The sequence below is a fragment of the Tetrao urogallus genome, assembly GCF_951394365.1.
Source record: "Tetrao urogallus genome assembly, chromosome: 16".
Lineage (NCBI taxonomy): Eukaryota > Metazoa > Chordata > Aves > Galliformes > Phasianidae > Tetrao > Tetrao urogallus.
Window position 1 is genome coordinate 5,274,794 of NC_136829.1, and position 21,688 is coordinate 5,296,481.

The following is a 21,688-nucleotide window of genomic DNA, read 5'->3' on the forward strand; positions in this document are numbered from 1 at the left end:
CTTTTGCATCCAATTATTGCAAATCATATTAATTATGCTTTTTTTTCAGTTGTAGCCTGGAAGCCCCCTTTTTTCTGCTTGTTCTCCATCGTGTTGTACATCAGTTCTCTGTGCTTCCCTACAGTGGTCAGCACCTCCGTCGAGATAATGGACTGGATCATCACCTGGACAGCATTTCTCTTCAGTCATAAATCATGATGGGAATACTATAAACAAAAGCCATGAAATATGAACCTGCATAAATAAAGGAAGGGAAGGACTGAATTGCCTGGGGAAATCTGTGCAAAGAAAGGGGGGGGGGGGGGAGACTTGCACTGTCAGAGGAACCTCAACAAATGCATATCCTGATTTTAAAGTTTAACTGTTACTATTATTATTAAGATTGGCCTGCTCATGTGTCTCACAGGAAGAGGCTTTGTTCTTCTTTCTGCTAATTTCATGTGCTTTCTGTTCCTCTTGGGCTTTATTTTTATTTCTGTGCTTTTCCCACTTCTAGTATTTCTGTCTACAAATACCTTTGTTATTTCATCATCCTTCCAGCACACACGGCCACCGGCTCTTGGTCAGTTTCTTCTTCCTTTGCCTCTGTTCTGCTAAATTCATGTACTTCTCAGTACCAAGCTGAGACCTCCAGACAGCTCCTACAGCAAAAGACGTGGGTCACACAAGTCTTGAGCTTTAACTCTCATTCTTGTTCAAAAGCTGGGATAAAACACATCAGCATGCTTCATTAAACCCAAAATGTCAAATCATCCTTCACAACCACCAAGCCATCACGACTACGAGCAGCTCTATGGTTTTGGAGAATTTTGTGATAAAGGACGCAGCATTTAGCAGATGGTGCTATTAGGAGGAAAAATGAAACAAGGAGGAGGGGAGAAGAATGTTAAAAATTGTGAAAAAATGAATAGCCTTGAAGTCCTAGATGATGTAGGGATTCCTTGATGCTAAAATTGTTGTTAATCTTGTAGATGAAATGTTACTCTTTATTGAAACAGAGGCGAAGGGGAAGAGAATGCATCACTGCTTTACACTGAACAAACTGAACTGAAGCAAAACTGCATGTCCAGTCCACTGAGGAGACAGCTCTGTTTTCCTGAGCATCACTGCAGACATACCAGGAAGTCTAGAATACTTTGGGATGTAAAATTTTGAGCAGTTATTTTATATATGTCATATCCAGTGCTTGACCTTGCTGTCCTGAGGCCACTTCTGTATGATGACTAAACTGCTGAGCACTTATTTAGCTTAATACTGGCTGCCACTGCTAATTCCCTAGCCTGTGGGATCCAATACTTTGTGTTTCATAGAGCTGAAAGACCCTATTTTAGAAAACAGTCGTATCAAAAACTGATGCCAGTACATCACCACTCTTTCAGAGAAGGACTTGACGAACTCTCGCCTTTAGTGTTTTATTGAATGTTCAGCTCAGTTTCCTTCTTATGAGCAAGGATTTTTGCATGGGTGTAGTTTTACTTTCTAAAATAACAAACTTCTGTCTGTTTGGTGATGTGTGTATATCAGAAGACGGGGTAAAATAAACAGACCGCAGGGCTTTGATTTGCAGCACGGTTAAGCAGTGCAGGTAGAGCTGTGTTTCTTTTGGATCAGCTGCTTTGCTTCGCCTTTGCAGTGCACTTCATAAATGCTGCAGACGGGTTTTTCAGAGCTTATAAACTTAGCAGAAATAAAAAGAACTAAGGGGCCTGACAACTGAGAGAACTTTATAAGTGCCACTGAAAGCCAGTGGGTCCTCAGCTCCTGGGAAGTATATCAGAGCCCTCGCAGGGTTTATAAATTCTGCTTATTTACTGGCAGGTTTCCATCCTGGTCATAAAAGCCATAGGTCAAAAAGCTCTGTTAGATGGGGAACACGAAACCCAGATTTCATTTAACTCCAGCTTCTTGCACAAGGCTCTGTAGCTCACCAGTGCAACTGTGGTGTACAGGCCTAAATGTCACTGGGAACCCATCTCAGGACAAGTGTCCGTAGCTCCTGGCTCTGTGTAGAGCAGATCCCTGAAGAAGTGAGCTCCTGTTCTGGCTCTATTTACATCAATCTTTGCTCTTTACAACAGGGGAAACCCTGAAGGCTTGCTCAGGTGGGGCTTTGTCCCTGTTCATCTTAACCCACTGCCTGGGCTGCTCCCAGCCCCTGGGCTGTGAATCGATCTGCTGTTTCCTTCACCTTCATGCACCCATCTCCATCTCATGAATAGACCAATTTGTGCACAGCAAGCAGCTCCTCCCCTGTTCTGCATCCCTCAGTATTGCTGTGAGCAGGAGGAGGAGGAATCACCAGATCACACTGGGTTCCTTCTGAGTCCTGGCTCAGCTCCACCCCAGCTGACAAGCCCCTTTAATGGATAGGCAGCGGCCTTCAGTGGAGAGGCTAAATTTAAAACTTTCCTCTGCTTCTCTTGTCAAAGTTAAAAGCTTTTCATGCCTGTGTTAATGTTTCCTTTTTTTCTTTTTTTTTTCCTCCTGTCTGCTGGCACCAATGACAAATACTACATCTTGCATTGAGTAACAGTATATTGAATGGCTGGCAGAGGCAGAATACGGCACCTATAATTTATCTCCGGGAGTTTGGGTTGGATGACACTGCTGGGAACAAACTGGAGCTCTGAGCTGTCACCTGATTACTAATTCTAGGATTTCTCCTCCGAGAGTGAGAAGGAGTGAGCTAGGATGAAGGGTACAAAAAGCAAATCAATAAACAGGTTAGTGTTTGCATCATTATTAACACTCGGGCTGTCAACACACCCATTGAAACTATCGCTCAGGGCAGCTTCAGATTTAATGGTCAGTGTAACAGATTTACTGTAAATGTTAGCTAAGGCACAGCAAGGAGTGTGGGGGGGTTTCACTGACAAATAACAGAGATTTCAGTGGGATGCATGAAGCTGTTTATGTGTGTGCATAAATAACGCGGTGATCGGCGCTCGGAGGCGGGTGGCTTTCTGCAGTATTTCTTCCTGCAGGGCTGTGGCTCGTCCCTGCCCGCTGCCTCCCCTCCGGCAGCCCAACACAGCCACACATCAATTGAGTCACGGGGAGCTTTGATCCCAGGAACCCATCACAGACCCCGTAATAGCCTGGAGGAGGGAGGGGAGGGAAGGATGATGCTGCACGCTGAGTCAGCTCATGGCGTTGGGTTTTGTTGGCTTTTGCTCCTGTTGTCTTCTCTTCTCCACAGACAAAGTCATCTTTGCAGAGGTTCCTTAGGAGAGCTTGTGGCATTCCCTCTTCCCTGACAATGGGTCATACCTCCACGGGTAATGGACAGTGGGTCTTCATGCTTTCCACAAGTAACAAACAACCAAGCAACTCCTCTATAACTGAACATGTGATCAAGTGTTTCTGCTTAAATTACCAATGAAATGCTAAATCTGTGACAGAGTAAATTGGCTGAAGATGAATCCTCCTGACTCCTGTCCGTGCTGCTGCTTTTCCAAATGAAAACCCTCATAAAGAAACTAAGCTGGTTGAAAGGAGAAGCACCTAAGTTCACATGGTGGAGGGTTTCCCGGATTGCTCTGTTATCTGGTTAGACTCTTCTTGAGGAATACTCTGCTGCTTCTTTTTTTTTGTTTGTTTTTAAAAGGTTCCCACAGGCACATGTCTGATGGTGCTCCAGTCTCCATAATAACTGTTTCTGCTCAGTGTTGCTGCCAGGAGAAGGGACCCAGAGGCTGAGGGCAGCACACATATGCTCAGAATTGAGGGCTGCTCACCACCCTGTAGGTGTGAGGCTGTTGGCAAAACTGCTGCTCACTGCTTTCATCTTTCCAAACTGCATCTTCATCACCTGTCCTCCATGCAGACATCTGGCGTAGGCTAAGTCTCCTGGCCTCCAGAATGAAAAGGTCCATGCTGGGATCACCTAAACCAATTGGACTCTGCCACCAGAGAATCACAAAATCGTAGAATCATTAAGGTTGGAAAAGACTGCTGAGATCATCAAGTCCAATTGTCAGCTCATCACCACAATGCCCGCTGAGCCATATCCTTAGAATGGACTCAAACAATGTCAGATGCTTGAAAGTTTCTAGATATATCCTAAAAATAACCCAGCAAAGATCTTTCAGATGCTTCTTGTAGGAAACTTCCATTCAGAGCAGCTAAAGAGAGAGAGACAGCAGATACTTGCAGTCGCATTTGAGGCTGTTTGAGAGCTGTGTGTATGCAGGACATGGAGCAGGGCTCAAGGAAGGGGTGAGGTTGGTCACCTAGGAGATATCTTTGGAGCATGAGTAGCACAGCTGCCTTTCTTTGGTCTGTCTCAGACTTACCTAGTTGCCCTCAGCATCTCAAGATGTTTTTTCAGCTTATCTTCCTACTGCTTCCTTTAATCTGCATCCTATTGACTAGGGCAAGAACAAGCATTAATTGGAGCAAGCAGCATCTGACAATTTTTGTTCAAACTGTAGAAGACTCTTCCCTGATGGGAGATGTTCAGCAACCAAAGAGAAGACAAAAAACAACAAAACCTGCACATGGGCTGCTGTGCTGCAGATAATCCAGTGAAGAGCAGCCCTGGAGCTGCGGGTGTATTTGGACAAGGTGACCTCACACCGAGCACATTAGTTGTATTATCGGCCTATAAACTCTCTCGCTGCTTTACGTACCCGTATGGCCCACATACTGAAGGAGAAGATTAGCTTGATTATCAATGGGGGAATGAGCCAAACAATTACTTTCATTATTGAATATCCAATTAATTATTCAAGAGGCCAATCAATTATTCATATCTCATTTAAACTGGGCAGGGGGAGAAGCATTGCCACTTGGCAGAGATGTTCACAGCCTCTTCAGATACAGCAACAATTCTGCTGCAGTGGGGTGGAATGGTGGTGGGAGCAAAAGCCAGGCCCCCAGATGATTTTCCCAACGGACGTCCTTCATTATTGCCTTGCAGCACGGTCCACAGCCCCTTCCAGCTCAGCACTGATGAGCAGTAATAGAATCATTAAGGTTGGAAAAGACCTCTAAGATCACTAGGTCGCACCCCATCCCAATGCCACAGACCACATCCCTCAGTGCCACATCCCCACAGCTCCTGAACACCTCCAGGGATGGTGACGCCACCACCTCCCTGGGCAGCTGTGCCACTGCGTCACCACACATTCAGAGTTTTTCCTGAAGCCCAAGGGAGCAAAGCCCGTGCTGTGGGAGCACTGATGCATTGAGGACATGGAGGTATTTGCTTTTATTTCAAAGAAGGAAGAATGCTCCAATTGATAAAGCAAGGGGGAACCTTCTGAAGAAATCAGACTCCACACTTTTTCATTATCTTACAGCATGATGCATAATTTTTGTCAGCAAATTATTGGTGTCTTGCTTGCTTCATTTAAATAATTAACAATAACCCTCTGCTTGCATTTGTTTTGCTTTATTATGTATATTGTGCCTGTGCACGGTGCAGGATGCAGGACTACACCCAGAGTGCAAATGGCATAGAAAAACCAAGGTCTGGGAGCTCTGCCCTTCCATCAAACCGCCCGCAAAGGCAGCCACAGCTGGCTGCAACTGCTCCAAAGGCTGGGAATCATCAGGAATCACACCATGTGTGTGTGCAAGACAAATGTGTCCCTGGGACATTTCATGCCTGGGAATGCTCCATCTCCCTGCTCCCTCACACAGTCACCCGTCCTCTCTGCAGCCAAGGCCCAGCCCTCAGCTAATCTCAATTTTATTTTATTTTTATTTGTTACACAAGCAGATGTGAGTGATACCATATTGGAAACAAATTGTCAATTACCAAACAATCAAGCCCTCCATTTGTTTGTTAGATTGGCTCTCAAATAGTCCGATTAATTATAACAGCACTAATTATTAAGATACACTGGTAGTCATCTCCTATTTCAGAGAGAAGGAGAAAGTCCTTCCTTCTGCATTTGCTGTCACACTGTAGCAGCCTCATCCAATAGGGCGATTTATCTCTGTCAAGCCAGTAAAATGATAATGCCAATTAAATCACACAAGTAATTGCTGCGTGGGTCCCGGTGGATTTCCCCCAGCAGCCCGGTGAATACGAATGCTGCTGTGCAAGGAGCCCCATGCCCACCCCACCATCACACTGGGCACCCGAGGGCAAAGCTGTCCCCTGCAGCGCATGTCACAGCCAGCAGTGGGGCAAGTCACTTGATCTCAGCTAGGGTTGCCCTTGAGGACCCATGGCTCTCGGTCTGCTCAGACCTGAGCTGTGTGTCCTTAGCCCCTTCAACCAGAAACTCAGCTGAGCTTCCAGCCAGGGTCAAGTGAACGGATAAACTGTAAAAAATACGTATGTGCAACACATACACACATGCAACCTACTCCAGAGAAGCCTGGTTAATCACACCCACGGCTGAGAAAGGATGTGTATCCCTACCTCCCACCCTGTGCCTTCTGCTAGCTGTAAGGAATCGACATCTCTGCATCTGGGCAAACCTCACCTGAAAAGAACGGTGTGATCTAACCCAATCTTGCTTCTCATTCAATTAAACCCTGTGAAAGCAGGCACGTAACCTTGTTAATAGCACATTTATTAGAGGGAAGGGGGACAGAAAATTAAGATATACTTCATGTTGTTGCTAATTAGAAAAATAGAGACTTTGCATCTGTGCAAGGCAGAGCAACATGTGGCATTAACAGATGTGAACTCATTACACAGCTGCATGGAAGGAAATTGTGCCACCACAGTGACAAAACCTCAAAATCAGATTTCTCCCCAGTTCTCAGCTTCTTTTCATCTCCAGAAGTTTGTTCTGTTTTATTCTGCTGTTGCTTCTCTCTCCCCGCCCCCACCTTCTCCCTGCTCCATGTTAGAAAGCAGGGGCAGTACTTGGAAAGATTTGCTGCCCACCTCCTGGGAAGCTCCGAGCAGAACTGCGGCGAGTTGAGCACGGCACTGGTTCCTGGTAAAGTGCAAGCAGGAAGTGCTGCATGGCCAGAATAGAGTTTCTCCTGCCTGCCTCCAGTGCAGGGATCCCTGCAGGGGGAGAGCAAGGAGATCACAGGCTGCCCCCTCCCTGGGGTTTTCCACTCTGCAAAGTGAAGAAAAGTGGGAGTAATACCTTAAACGAGGTATCACAGATAGAGTGCTTCAGATCCTCCCCCTGAGAGCTGCCTAACACCACAAGTCCACTTGTCATTGACAGCCAAGAGCAGCCAAACAGCAGGGCAATATGTTGCTTTTGTATGGTTTCCTCCATGCATTCTGCTCAGCTTTTTGTCTCTGGTACCGAAGCCAGTCCCCAGGGGCTGTTAGGAGCCTATGGAAAGAAAGCAGAGGTCAGCCTTGGGATTCTTCTGCTACAGGCTTACCCCGGAGGGTTCATTTGCTCTCTGGCACAGTTGAGAGCAGCCGAGCAAAGCAGCTGCGTGAAAATGCAACAACTTTGCAAGGTACCATTTCTGTCTTACTCAGCCGGGTTGTCTGACATAGCTCTTCCCTTCATTTGCACAGGCAAAGAGGCAGGCAGCGTGGATTTTACCCTAGCTGCTCTGAGCAGCCGCTGTAGCAGTGTTCCTCACTCGTTCCTCATTTTCTTGGGGCCCTTTATCCTTCCTTTGTCCCATGCAAACACACTGCGTGCAGCACACAAACCCGTCACCCCACACGCTGTGGAGGCCTTCAGTCCCTTTGTGCGGGCTGTTTCATTTCATAGACTCAAGGGTCACTTTTATTGTGGTCTCTGCTAAATGAAATCACAAAAGCAATTTAAAATCGCTTAAGCAAATCATGAAAGATGCAATATGAGGAAAGGGCTGTGAATAATGGTTAGCCTAAAGCATTGCAACAAAGGGAGTGACTGTGCTCCTGTCAGGTCCTTTCTCTTGGTCTGTATCCTTCATGCTGAATTCCTCATCTCCTGCCTCAGATTTTGGGCAGGAACTCATCACAAGGGAAAGACACTCTTATCAGATTTCTAACATTGCCTGCTATTCTTCATGGGAAATGATCTCCAGGATGTAAAGAGAGCTGCACCTGAGTACAGCATTTCAGATATGCAGTAGCCAGAAAAATAAGAAGAAAAACACAAGATTCCAATTTTATCTTACAGTGATTTTTCTGGGAGAAAAGCAACGCCATCATACTCTGTGCACTTCATCTTTATCTGACCATCTGACATTGCACAGTACCTGCCAAGCTTTGTCCTGGAGCTCAATGGTCCAACATAGAATGAAGGCTGAGAGATCAATTTTCTGCTTCCCATCTCTATTCCATCGCATTATCAGGGATATGCATCACAGGATATTTCTGTTGTCACTTGCATGGCACTGCTCTCCATGTTGCTGTAACCTCCAAGCTGAGCGACCATGTTAGCTCAGCTTTTCCAAGGTGCTCAGTGCAGCCCAGAGAAGAAGACCTTTCTATCTCTTCCCTCAAGAAATGATTCAGTAAATGCTTTCAGCATCCATGCCAAAATAAACACTCTCCTTATAAGCATATGCTTGATAATAACATTTCTCACTTCTTCAATTAGCTCAGATAATCTCGCTAAAAGCTATTAATAAACCACCTTTAGCAGAGGGCACATGTGCACCTGTGCTTGCAGGAAGACAAGCCATCTCTGGTAGAGTGAGAGCGTCAATGAGAAATGAACTGCCTGAAATTAACTTTAAGCATAAGTGATTAAACCATTGTGCAGTGATTGTGTACGATACTCCCTTCCTTTAGCAATTAGGGATGTATTGATCAGATACCGTAAGGAAAGGGACTGGCAGAGTCATATTCATTCAGGCTGCCATAATTAAGAGTGATCATCTATTGTTGTGGAGCACAGGCAGCCCAGCCCCGCAGCCGCATGGACACGTGGATGGAGCATCTGCTCAAAGGCAGAGCAGGAAGCTGGCTGAAGTTGCTCTGTAGCATCAGGATGAAATCCACGTCTTCCCCCATCAAGAAAAAAGCACCTCCTAGAAGAGATCACCCTGCTTTATAATGAATAGTGGTTGATAGTGCTTTTTCTTTTTCCCCCAGTATATATTCAAGCCCATCTCCTGCACGAAGATGCCACTTGAATCTGGCTACTTGAGCCTGTCTTTCTTAGATAACTTGTTTCTTGCAGCTTCTAAGCAGCTATGTGACTCTGCTCTACCCTGGTGCATGGCTCCAGCCTGTGACAACTGGCATGGAGTAGCAGCTGTCAGACTGTATAGAATCATAGAGATGCAGAATTACTAAGGTTGGAAAAGACCTCTAAGATCAGCTAGTCCAACCCCAACCCACCATGCCCACTGACCACATCCCTCAATGCCACATCTCTGCAGTTCTTGAGCACCTCCAGGGACAATGACTCCCCCACCTCTCTGGGCAGCTGTGCCACTGCATCACAACTCTTTCAGAGAATAAATTTTCGCTAACATCCAACCTGAACCTCCCTTGGCAGAACTTCAGGCCATTCCCTCTCCTATCACTGTTACCTGGGAGAAGAGGCCAATCCCCACCTCACATAACCTATTTTCACGTCATTGTAGAGAGCAATAAGGTCTCCCCTGAGCCTTCACATCTCCAGACTGAACCATCCCAGTTCCCTCAGCTGTTCCCCATAAGAATCCATTGTGCTCCAGTCCCTTCACAGCTCCATTGTCCTTCTCTGGGTTGAGTGTCTCAATGTCCTTGTAGCGAAAGGCCCAGTATGTTCATTATTCCTATGACAGCAGTCCTTCAGCATTTAAACTCTTGTGGTAAGAGATATTTCCTTGCTTACTTGTGATGTTTCCCACATCATTTCTCAGTGTATTGATGTTGCTTACTCTGAGCCTCAGAAGTCTGACATGTATCAACAAAGGTGTGATAACTGTTGGTTTGGGAAAGGTTAAGGGACATTTCTTCATGAAGACCACAGAACACAGCAGTTGGAAGTGATGCAGTGGTTTATTATTCGTCCACAAGACCTTGCAAATTTTGCTGGCGTCTGAAAAAAAAGAGAGAGTCAATCACTGATATTTTCTCTTTCCGCTGTGGATATCAAATTTGAGACATAAAGAGAAAGGATTTGGAATCGTGGGAGACATTTTGTGCCACAGAAACAAACCAAAAAAGACAGCCCAGCATTCAGCCTGGTGCTCTAATACCAAGAATCTCTATTTCTAGTTGTTATGTATGAGTACAGCAATGTCATTTTCATATTTTCAGTATCTGTCCCACTCAATCTAAAAGGATAGACTGGCAAGTAGGGATGGTGCAGGAGTGTCTGGTCACGCAGTCCATGTTCACATAGAGCCTTCGTTTGATAAAAAATGAAGGACACAGTCATGCACTCTCATTTGGACAGGATCCATCCATTTCAAACACATCTCACTACTTCATTCACAGTTTATGTTCTACCAGATATGGTATGGCTTCATCACTACCATCCCAGTTCTCTCTGCCTTGGCTCTCCCTGCTCATCACTGCTCACCTCTACATGAGCTGCTGTTCTCCACTTAAAGTGGTTCTCCTTTCTTCCTCTCAGTGGGAAGCACTTGCATTCCCTTCTGTTTGACAAAACCCATGCCCCAGGTAACCAGTATGCCCAGGTGCTGCACCATGCCATTCTGTTTTCCACAAGTTCTATTTCTCTGTATACTTTGCACTGCCTGAGCTGCTGCAGGAAGAGATGGAGATCTCTTCTTTCTCCTCTCTCTCTCTCACAGCTCTGTGTTACTCAACAGCTCATGCCCAGGCAGAGCAAAGGGTTAAGCATGAAGAACTGGAAGAGACTGTGCTGTCCTGACACAGCGCTGCCCTTTTGCCTCTTCCTCACACACACACACTGTTCACATAGCCTGCATTCCTCTCCAGTTAACACCAATAAGCTTTGACCTGAACGAGAGATAGAGCTAAATATGTGTGCACCTGTCCTCTTATAATGACCTGCTATTATCATTTTCCACCCCTCTTTTTTGATTGATGGATATTATATGCATAATGACCCTCGGGATTTTTTTTCCCTTCTTTTTGTTAGGCTTTGCTAAAGCAACCTGCAAATTAATTTAATATCCTCTTTTGGTTGGGAGCTATGAAACGAGGGCTCGAGGCTGATGATGCGTAAACCATTTGTGGCATGTATTTAATCTCCGGACAATGGATAGAGATGTTAGTGCATGCTACACTAAGTTCTATTTACGCTGGCTATTAAGTGCAGTCAAGCTGAAGGCAATTGGAGCACATTACAGGGCCTAATGGGAGAGGATGCTACACAACAGTACATTAAAGACTGAAAATGAATTAAGAAGGAAGCATGGCAGAGAAAGCAGACAAGGAAAGGGTTCTGTATACAGATAACTCTTATTGACAGCACAAATATTCATGTACTCTGAGTTCCCAAATCCAATTTTGGTATTGGATACCACTCTAGAGGGAATGTTTTGAACTCCATTTTCATGCAGATACACAATGACTTGCAGTTTGCCCCCTCCCACCATGCTCTCAGCAGCTTGCATAACCTGATGCTGGGAAGTACATCCCTGGTGCAGACTAAGCTGGATTGTTCCTGACAAACCAAACCAGACGGACATTTTATTCCCACTCTCGAAAGTGCAGCATGGCCCAGGAGTTCAGAACACACCTTGCTGCACTCCCACTTCTGGCTGTTTTCTCAGCATGTTTTCCTCTGGTTGCTGCACAGTGAGAAAATTCATTCCCCCTGGGAAAGACGGGTGAAAAATGCACTGTAGGAGCAGCAGATGAGTTGTGAACACCGTGTCTTAGCTTCTGGTTTTTTTCCCCTATTACTGTGGTGAGAAAAATGTAGAGTTGACAAAAAACTGGCCTACTGTCTTTTCAATATCAAGATCCAAGAACCGAAGATTACATTGCTTTATCCACTCCTCACCACGCACACGGAATCCTGGGAGTTTGTTTTTATGCATAAAAATCTCCATCACAAGAAACCGACTTGCTGTGTTCCCCTGAATAAAGTTGGTTTGGTTTCACTGTTGGAAGAAAAACCCGGCTTATATTTAAGAGAATGATTATGCATGAGAAAGAGAAGCAGTGATAGCCTCCTGAAAGCATGAGGGCCCTCACAGCCCTGCTCAGTGTTCCAATAAAGCTCTTCCACCATCAGGCTGTGGCTATCACTGTTCCTATGGCAGGGATTCACGCCAGATCGTAGAATGGCTTGAGTTGGAAGGGACTTTGAAGGTAAGCTAGTTCCAGCTCCCTGCCACAAGCAGGGTTGCCAACCCCTAGATCAATTACTAGATTAGGTTACCCAGGGCCCATCTAAGGTGGCCTTGAACACCTCCAGGGACTGGGCATCTTCAGCCTGAACCTCCCCTGCTGCAACTTGAGGCCATAAATAGATGCACACTCAGCAAAGAACCAATCCTGAACCCATATTTAGACAGGACAAGGGAGTTTTGCTTCAGAACAGGAATATGTTAGTGAACAGCTTTTAAGGACTCCAGAATCTTACCACCTCCTCCTCTTCCCATTCCTTGGAGCACCAATATAGAGTAAGAGCATAAAGGAATTGCTTTTCACTTAGAAAGTTTATTCTAAAAGCATATCTGGCAATAGGAGAATAATTATTTAGCAATCATCATGTTGTGGGTGAAAGGGAGAGCTTTAGGTCTCTTAAAATGCTAACAGTAATATATATATATTCATATATATATAAATTTGTTGCTAACATAAACAGAGACATACCAAAACCAATACCTGAGCATAAAATGCTATGCGTACAGGAAGCTAGTCAAGCAAGGCATTGACTAACCACATGTACTACTGCCTGTGGTGATTTTAGCACCTCCTCTGCTATTCCTATGCCCGCAGCCCAGCTGCAGATCCATCCAGCCTTGATCCATCCAGCACTCTGCCTTGCTTAAACCAGGAACATGGCTCTGAAGCCACATGGATGGGCCTGTGAGTAGCACAAGGCAGGCAGCACTTTGTACTTTGCCTTCTTGGTGAGTTTTATACAGCTTAACAAGTTCTCCACAGTTCAGTGAGTGCTTAAAAGGTTCAAAGTTTCTGGGTGTTTATAAGAATGTCTGTGGTTTATCACCAGTGCAATAAAATTGCTGGGAAAAAAAAAAATAATCATAACCTATGGATCCAACCCAACAGCAATGTCACAGCACAGCTCAGCAGCCTTCCCAGCCAAGACACAACAGTCATTTTCAGGCGGTTAAACTCCATGCTAAAGCCAAGTTGAGAGCCCAGTGTGCAGCATGGTAATCCCCGTTAGAAGTTAGGAGCACCTCTTGGTGGCACGGCACTGTGAAAATAGCCCTGTGAATAGCTGTGTGCTGGGACCAGCCTCACCCAGAAGCTGTCACACTGTCACCGTGGCACATGCACAGCTCTGTGTACTCCACACACCCTCAGACGATGGTTGAACCACACCTTGGGACTTGCTCTCCTGTGCTTCCATGAGGGAAGGGAGCAGAGCAATGTCGCTACTGATACTGCAACACCATTGGTGTAAGTGGAATGCTCTAGAAAAACAACACGTTTTGCTTTTTTAAAAAAATATCATTTTTATAACACAAGGATCAGTCACCACCTCTGATCCTGGTATTTATATTCAGGGGATTGTGCCATTGCTTACACGAGCACTGGGAAGTGCCCCTTTTGTGCATGTAAGGCATTTGTAGGGTGTGCATAGAGGGAGAGAGCAGAACAAGCAAACTCAAGGAGTAGGTAAAGCCTTCCAGTGAAGGTACAGGTGGAAGAAAGAAAGATGGAAAAGTAACAAATCCTCTAAGTAAAGTACATCGACGCTCTATCAGGATACCTCGCTGTTTTTGCTATCCCAAAGCTCTGACAGTGCTGATGAGTAGAACTAGTGTTCTCCCAGGCCCAAGAGGTGCAAAACAGAATTACAGAAGTCAGTACATAACATTAACTCAAGATCATGAGCGAATGACCACCCACACCCCTCCATTTTGTCCTCCAGGTCTCAGGCTGACGTGCCTATCACCCAGCATCTGTGCTCTGCAGCGCCTGGCAGAGGGGTGGAAAGTTCACATCTCCCATACAAGTGACAGAATACTTCTGCTTTGCAAGTCAATCCATATTTTCAGTTTGTCCTGATGACTTTGTGATAGCTCTCGAGAGCACGGAGACTGTGTATGCCCCAGATAACCTTGGGGAGTTGGGTACATAGGGGTACTGAGGGTAGGAAAGCACATTGTCCTGATACAGGAGCTTGATACGAGGGCACAAGGACAGCACTTAGAGCAAGGCTGGCAAAGGAGGTGAGGAGAAGAGCATGACTTTTGTAGAGAAAATAAACATTGTCTCAACAAAGCTGCTGGAGAGGTAAGGCATGGCATTGCATAAGCGTATCAAGAGTAAGAACTATGTGTTTATTTACCTGACTTAAAGTCAATGTAAAAGTCCACAAAAGGCTTTTAGATTTTGAAATGTCATCCGATGCACACACAGAAAAGTGCTTAGGCACTGGATGGCTTTATTAAACAGGAAATTTTTCAGCTTTCCACTGAAAATCTCTTCCCTGCTTCATTTTCTTCTTTAGTCCTCTTCATCATTCTGGAAAGTCAATTTTTAGTATTTCGCTAAATGACCACAGCAGACAGGCTTGGCAAACACAGCTTTGAGGAGAAAGGCAGACCAAGGCTCTGCAGCCCTCATGTTACTCCTTCCTGCCATGGGAAAGTGGGTATTTTTACTTTTCTAATGTCCTCAATGAATTTCCCATAAGTAACAGCCTTTGCCCTGTAGCCTGCAGGTCAGACAATTAGATTAGTCAGATCCATTTACCAAAATGTAGCTTTCCCTTTTTACATTTTTAATATATTCTTAAATCAGAAGTGATTGAAATAATTATAGCGCAAAATTTTTATTTCAGAGAAGTTTTTGGGAAAGCATCTGAAAAAAAGCCTTTATTCCATAGATTCTCACTGAAAAGGTATAAAATCTGATTGTTCAGCTCTCCTACAGCTCTTAGCAGCCCATGATGATGGCTGCTTCTCCAACGGTTCCCTTTTACATATTTTTCATAGGTTTGTATTTAAGTTAGTAAATAAGGAGCTGGTTCACCATGCTACTACCCATCTTCCATAGCTCCACCCTGAGTACTTTATAACGTCTCTGGTATTCCAAAAAACAGCCCCCTGCCTCTCTCCTTCCCTTAACACCGCATTTTGTGGCGCAGCAGTGATAATGCGAGCTGCCACATTCACAGAATCAATAACCAAAATCTCTTCCTTACCTCTCTTCATAGCATGCTGAGCATCTGGCCACAATACTGCCTGGAATATATATGTCAGAGGTGTTGTGAGGTCTTTTGTACCAAACTGAACTCATCTCAGCCCGTCTCTATAGGACCACACACTCTCTTCACCTACAAATCCCATGCAGACCCTACAATTAATACCTAATTAACAAACAAAAGCAGAGATGCCAGGTGGAACAGCACAAAGCCATTCACAGCTCACAAAAGGGAGCAATTATCTCCTGCTAGTTAAGAATAGTGAGAAAAATATTTTGTTATAGAATGAGGTGGTGGTGCCAGGATTATGTTTAAAAGAGTAAAATAGGCTCCAGTTCAACTGCAAGATGCTTTGGTTTGGGGGCTAGGGGGCTTTAGGAAAGAAGGGGAAGGGCTTTTTAGCAGGGTCTGTTGTTACAGAACAAGGGGAAATGGTTTCAAACTGAAAGATGAGAGGTTTAGATTGGATAAAAGGATAATATTTTTACAGTAAGGGTGGTGAGGCACTGGCCCAGGTTGCCCAGAGATGAGGTGGGTGCCCCATCCCTGGTCAGGCTGGACAGGACTCTGAGCACCTGATGGAGCTGTGGGTGTCCCTATGAGCTGCAGGGGAGATGGAGCACATGGCCCTTAAGACTTCCAACTCAAACGATTCTATGATTGCTTATGGAAGGCATCACGTGGACCAAAGATCATTCTGAGCCCCTTCTGGAAACGGGACCTGGAAATCCACTGCTCCTCCAACAGCTTTTAAAACAGATTATTCGTGTGCCTTTCCATGTAAGCCATGAAGTCACTCCCACAGGAGTGAGACCTGCAGTGCCCACCCATCTCCACTTGAGTTTTCAAGCCCCATGATGCAGTTTGCCGTGTGCCACATTCCAAAGCCATCAGTAACCCCACTGCACGCACAGCTCCCCATCCTGCAAGGGCCAGCCAGTAAATCAGGCCTGTAAAAGTATTTTTGGCCTCCTGCCCAGTATGTGTACCTCTTAATCCCTAATTCCAATTGTGTAAACAAGGCATGACATAATGGGTGTGCCATGGAAATATGCTCTATAAAGTTGATTACCACGCTTCGTCCTACTAAAACAGAGTCGCTGGAAAACTGTAGATAAGGCTAAAGTAATTTATTTGTGTTTCCAAAGGAGATGGGCACATTTTGGCTTTTCAGAGTTTGATCAAACTTGACAGGCAGACCCTAGAGCTGCTTCAGAGCTCTTACAACAGCTCGTTTTGACTTGTACTGGGCAGGAATTTTTAAATCAGACCTCTCAAAAGGTCAGATTGGCCATGGCCTTTACTCAAGTATGCAAATAGGGGTAGTGCAAAAAGCATTGAATTGCTGGGGTGACCTCTTCTGCTATCTGCAGTTCCAGCTCCAGCCCCCAGCTCTCAGGGTTGGGAAAGGAAGAGCCAACACCATTCCTGCTGCAGCAGACCCCCATGCAGCCAAGCTGGCTGTGCTGGGGAGGATTTGTACCATGATGGACAGCCGTGATCCATCGGTCCATCCAGGAGCCTCCAACAGCCTCATCCTGCCCAGAGATCCATGTCAGTGACAAACTGAAGCAAGCATCCTCGTTTCATCGGCTTCCTGCCAAAGGGGGAAGACATATCAAGGCTTTCTGCTTTCCTACAAGCCCATAAGGCTGAATTTTCAGCATCCTTCAGCAGGGCATAATGTTTCCCTAAAACTCTTCTGGGATATGGGCTCCCAATGAAACACCACCCTCCACATCTGAGCTAAGCTGCACCAACCTTCTCTGTGCAGGACCCTTGAGCTGAGGACCCCTCACAGCTTGAGGGCATGGGATGGGCTTTTCCAAATCTACACCAAATTCCAAATCCGCCCCAAGTGTCCAGTGAGCAGAACAGCTCCATGGTTCCAAGTTTCACTTACAAATCAGTTCTGACGAAAACAGCCCTGTGATTGAATGTCGGATATTAGGAAATCAGATTGGATTATGGATAGCAGCGTGGATATTAGGGAAAATTTCTTCACTGGTGAAGAGTGGTGACGCAGTGGCACAGCTGCGCAGGGGTCACCATCCCTGGAGGTGTTCAAGAAAAGGGCAGATGTCACACGCAGTGACATGGTAGGGAGGTCACAGATACAAGATGGGGTTGGACTGGATGATCTTAGTGGTCTTTCCAACCTCAATGTTTCTATGATTCTGCATTAAAAATTGACATAAATCACACAAATGGAGGGGATATATATATCCACTCATGCATGAGTTCAAATCTCTTTTTAAAGATAGAGGAGCCCAGAAATTTTCCCTTTATCTCAAAAAGAGTGAGATTAAGTCCTCTGCTCGCAGAATTAAAGCTGTAGCAGCTGGTGGGGTTACTGAAGCAGCAACAGCGAGCCCTGTTCTGCGTTATGAAGACATCACTTTCGCTGGAGAAGAAATGTTAACGTGTGTTCACAGACACATTTCTCCAACCTGATTCTTCAGGCACCCCCCACCTCCCGCCCTCTCCCTCTGTCACCTCTTGAAAAGGTTTTTATTTTTTTCAGGATGGAACTGCACTCAAATTCCATCTAATTGGAAGGAAACGTGAGACCCAACTCTTGGTTCTCATTGGCATGGAGACGCTTGCGTACAATCACGGTATGCAAAGCAGCAGAAGTCTGAATTCATAATTGGACGTTCCGAAATGTAATTATGAAAGATGAAATGCTCCTTTCAATGAGAAGGCCGTAAATAGAATAATTAATTTTGTGTTTGCTTGAACAATTCTGTATTATGGACCTTACACTGAAACTGAAATTAATTAAGTGCACCAGGATTTATGGAGGAGGTGAAGAGAGAGGGAAAAAAAAGAATTAATCTGAAGTAAAAGATAGATGACTTTGTGAGTGTAATGATGCGTTAGTCTGGGGTATTCTTTAACAAATTTAGCAGGCATGTTCTGGGTACAAACAGCATTCACTGACAGAATTATCTCAACTAATGCAGCTGCTGGACTCTGAGCAAATTGAGATTGCAGATGAGTACTCCAGATTTAGAGCTGTTAACCCTCCCTGTGCTGGGAACTGCTCTTCAGTTCACTCTGAGCATTTGTCTGTCCTGAATGAATGAAGGATTTCAGATTTACCAGCCTGGCAGGGACCCCACAGCACAGGGCTGCAAGAACTTACAGAATCCAGAGCAGTCACTCAGAGACACTTCCTCTCCCATAAATGTGATGTCTCACCGTATCATTTGGAATAAAGGCATGGCTCTGGCTATAGATTGGTGGCTAAGCAGCAGCTCTGAGGATGTGGTGATGCGGGGTGGCTCGGTGCATTGTGTCTCTGCAGTGTCAGCTTTCTGAAGGCTGGGATGCACCGAGCAGCTGTAAAGTCTGGGAATTTTTGGAGATTCCAGGCAGCGACCGGTGAGGAAGCACTGGTGCAGCTCCAAAATGGACACATAACACCCAGGGGTTGAAGAGAGGATCCCTTATCTTTGATTTATTGCTGGGCTTTCTTTGCTGGGAAATGAAATTTCCTCAGGTCTGAATTTATTCTGCTGTGGGATTACAGTGGGACAGCGGGACAGGACCCTCCCTGCCTCCCATCAACATCTGCACAAATGATACCAGTGATGATCCACACTCATTAATGGCAAACTTCACCCAGGTCTTTGCAGAAAGCCCCGTGGGAAGCTCTGCTTGGTGAAGTCACCAGGATGTGAAAGATGTGAAGCTCATAGGCCAGTAACCACCATGGAACGAGCCAGGCACACACCACACAGCAGATTGAAGACCTCCTGTCCCTGTCCTTATCAGGTCCTCAGCATCACCTCCTGGCCCAAGGAGGCTCCACAGCAACTGGGTAACTGTCCCAAAAACAGAAGCACAGCAGAAAGAGCTTCTTTCCCCACAGAGACACTTCTGAGAGCCACCAGCTACCTGGGTGACAGCTACCCAACAGCATACATACAGCCCTGGGTAGAAAAATGCATTTGGGTGCAGTGCCTGTTTCCTTCCTGCTATTTATTCTTGTTTTCCACAATAAAATGCTAAATATGAACTATAGATACTCTGCTTTAAATTGCAACAAGAGCTGCATTTTCCACTTGCTTGGTTATAGCTCTTTAAGTGATACATTATATTGTTTGCCAGAATACTTCTACAAAGTCTTTGCTTCATTTAACTTGTAGAACAATTCAGCCAGATTGGTCCATAAAAGGTGTACTTAAAATCAGGATTACCCTGGGACTTAAAAGTGCTGGGTGCTAAAATGCAGCCTCTCATTTCCCATGGCCTTCTGAGCATTCGAACATATTTATACCTTCTGCATTGCAGCAAACTTAATCAGAAGGACAGGCTTGCTAACATCTGTGCATTCCATTCACTTCTGGAGTCGTCTCAATCTCTTCTGAAACCTGATTCGGGCTGTCATAACCCATAGCTCTCCATGCTGGGCATTATTCGGACATTTAGACATCTGTCATCAGGAAGTGTGATAGATGGTTTTATTAACCCGCAAAGGCAAAGGCTGTGACAGTGAAGGACTCTGATGCAGGGGGAAAATACTTTGCAAACCTTACAAGTGTGCCTGATGCTTTTCCCAGCCTATGGCTGCAGTGGGGACCGAGCACTGGAAGTGAAAGCTGTGTTACACATTAGCTGGAGCTCAACAAATCCAGTAGTGTAGGTGTTATGTTATCCCCAACAGCAGCAAAAGAGACTTTTCTGAACCTCTCTCCAGCAGCACCAACTGCTCCAGGTGGGAGTTTTTGCAGCAAACGGCAGCCCCAGGGGAAAGCTGTGCTTCCCAGAGGCATTTGAGGAAAATGGAGTTTTGCTTTAGTAAAAATCATCACAAAGATTTCATTTGCATTGTTGAGGAAGTGTATACACACTCACCAATTAGTCCCTGCAGCAGTTATTTTTTTAGTCCTGTCCACGTGCCTTCTCCTTTCGGTTTCCCACAGAGTGGTCACCTCTGCGCAGGGCTCTGCCCACAAATGCTTGTGGCAAAATGGGAGCCAAAGTGGAATTTGGGGATGCTCAGTGTGGTTCTGCTTCCATCCACCGGCAGCTTTAGCCCAGTCAGGGACAGTACTTGCTGCCTCACAACCTTCCAAGTAAAGTCAAACGCAGTCTATCCTTGCCACTTTTCTATCCCCTGTGTTTCCAAGGCTCCTGTACTGGGGCCCTCAGAGAAATAAGAGCAGCCAGAGACATGGGAGCATCCTGCTGCTCTTACTTTCCCGAAGTGCCTGCAGCCACCAATGGCTCCTGGCTGGGAAGGGCCTCCCTCCTACACGCACAGCCTGGGAGATCTGTGGGATGCTGGAATTACATCCTCTATGGATCTAAGGCAGAGAGACCTGAGCAACCTGAAAATCCCAGCAGCATGCTGTGTTATTTCTTATACATAGAGGAGGAGGGTGCTTGCGTTTGGAAAAATGCATATTTGGATAAATACATTTTCACAAACAGCTTTTCCATCAGATTTCCTTTGTGATCCAGAGAAAATCTGCACTGAGTCCTGAGAAGGAAATGAGAATATGGCTTGCAAGGGCAACCTCACTACAGGTTTTGCTAGCCCCAGGGTTAGAGCTGGGTGCTTTCACAGAGCTACAGGGCTGGTGTGTGAGGTCCATGTAGCTCCAATTTTCCCTCTCCTTGCTCTGATCAGACTGCTGGGAATGAGCCCCAGTGGTGTGCAGCTGTCACAGACGTGTGTGTGCATATCACACACAGCACTGGTGCAGAGAAAGCTGAGGTGCTGGTGAGCTTTATCGGATCAAGAAAGATAGTTAGGATAAAATCAATCGCTTCTTTTTTTTTAATTGATGTGTGCACTCAGTCTTTGCCATTCGGGAAAAGCTGAATGCAGAACTTTAGATCTGTAGGTTTGGGCTTGTTATATAATGAACATTTCAGGAGAACCTGTGTTGTTGGTGTGGTTAACTCTCATGGCACTGGTGCATGGGCATGCGGTTCTCTCTTTGAAGCCCTGATCTCTGGAAATGAATGTCTGCCCAGAAACCTCAGCTTTCATTATGAAATCGGAGAGAAAGAGTAGTAACATTTCTGTGTATGAGGAATTTCAGGATGTGATTTTAACAGAAATAACCAGCAAACCAGGCGGGATCAAAGAGTTTGTATGCAGCAAAGGGAAAAGCAAACTCAGAACCGTCTTACACTGATTTTTGTGCGCTCGCTTTGACAGCGATGCCTCATGCAGAGTGCAGAGAGTAACGTGTTTTGTCTCATGCAGAAATGCAAAGGCTTATTTTTGGAAACATCCTCTCAATAGAAGCGAAAAAAAAGAAGGCAAATCTCTGTGGTCGCTGTAACAGCATAATTCAAACTAATAACAGAACGCAGTTTTGCAGTTTTAAATTATCAGAAGGAAAGAGAAAACCTCCCCAGTTCCCCTGACGCTGATTCATCAAATAAATTAACTCCATTCATCAGTTAACTCTCACTGGTCAAATAGGGTTAAAATTCTTGGATCTAATTCACATTGCTAATTTCGCAGAGGGGAAAAAAAGCACAGAGGGATAGCAAGAGCCAAGTAC